This window comes from Artemia sp. Qi Xiang Cuo, chromosome 6 (genome assembly GCF_049724085.1).
Source record: "Artemia sp. Qi Xiang Cuo chromosome 6, ASM4972408v1, whole genome shotgun sequence".
Taxonomy (NCBI): domain Eukaryota; kingdom Metazoa; phylum Arthropoda; class Branchiopoda; order Anostraca; family Artemiidae; genus Artemia; species Artemia sp. Qi Xiang Cuo.
The window spans coordinates 25,792,887-25,794,659 of record NC_142799.1 but is presented as its reverse complement, the minus strand read 5'-3'; positions in this window follow the sequence as shown (position 1 = coordinate 25,794,659).

Sequence of the window (1,773 nt, the reverse complement as noted above, 5' to 3'; positions counted from 1 at the left end):
AAGTCAGATAATACAACTCCAAATGCCGGCGATGGTCTCTCCTATGAAAATTATATTCTACACAACCTATTCAAACAAATTAATGTATTTATTAATGGAACATTGGTGAGCACTAGCAATAATTTATCCAACTATGCAAGCTACATACAATTTATGATGATGACGCCAAAGGCGTACAAAGAGTTGAGAGGACAATCATTGGGCTATGAATATCGAACAGGTGTTGATACTGACGGTGATTTGACTACTGAAGTGACCCAGGAGTATCATCTAGTTGGAAAATTAAATCATGAGATATTCAATACATCCCAATGGCTACCCCCCAATGTTAAGATTGACATAAAGTTACAGATGGCCCCATCAAATTTCATTTTGAGAAAAACACTTCCTGCAGCACCCGATGCAAATGTTATTATCACATCGGCAATTCTCCACGTCCGAAAACAACAAGTTATGAGCTCTGTTGCATTGGCAGTGGAAAAGCTAAGAGCCAATGGTAACAACATTAAACTTCTTGTCCCCCATACAATCACCAATCAACGTCACATTGCCACTGGCTCTCGTAGCTATAGCGATTCATCATTTATCAATGGAGAAATCCCATCAAAATTGGCTTTGGCCTTTGTGAAGAGTGGCAGTGCCGTTGGATTCTTGAATGAATCCCCCCATGATTTTAATTTTTTCGATCTATCTAGCCTCGTGTGCAAAGTGAATGGTATTCCACTGTACACTCTATCATTTGACAAAAAATCCTATAGAACTCTGTACGAGCTGACCATGGAATCCCTAGATCATGAATTTAAACTATTTAAAAATGGAATAACCGATACAATATTTTCACAAAACCATGGTGTTATTGTTTTGGATTTGTCGGGCAGAGAAGATGTGATCATAGTACGAACAGGGAATGCACGTTTAAAGTGTATATTTGACAAGGCTTTAACCGAGAGTATCACGCTAATATCACTGAGTCAATTTGAAAACTATTATGAAATCACGCCCGACGGCAGTGTTCTACTAGACCTAGCACCATGAACACAAACCAAATAATCAACGTATTTAGTATGGATCCATACATGTCCCAGTACAAGTCCTATTGCATACCCTCGGACTTCATTGGAAAAATTCCAAGTGGTAACAATACCCAAATCATTGTTAATAGCAGTCCATTGACTTTGAAGACTGGCCAGAGTCTATGAATCTTTCAAACATCAAAGAATATTGAATTTTTTTATCCTCTTGGCATATTGTATAGATTCTGTGCTCCATACATCAGCAACTTCATTAAAAGCAGGGGGAAAACCATTATTCAAAATGAACGAAGAGTACAGGATTTAACGAATAAGACATGTGGCTTTCATGCACTACTCTTTTTCATGTTCAGATGCCATGCGTATACCTACAGACAGTGTCTCGACATATACGTTGAACCAACTCGATTGAACGACTTTTTTGTGGAAAATATTCTTACAAGCGCATTTAATAATGATTTTTGTGATCCGAGAATAAAATATTACAAAAATGTGTTTGAAATTTTTTATTAATAAAAAAAAAAATATATATAAATGATAAAACTACTTTTATACACTTTAGATTTCATCCACTACTAGGTATTTGTCGACAACAACTAGTGCAGGTAGATTATCTGAATTCACAGTGTACTGATCCTGATGTAGTGCAATGCCAGGGTCACATTTTCTACAGTAGAGTGTGACTTCACTCTTGTCATATCTCTTTGTATAGTCAATGATACTATTCTCATTCATTCTATAG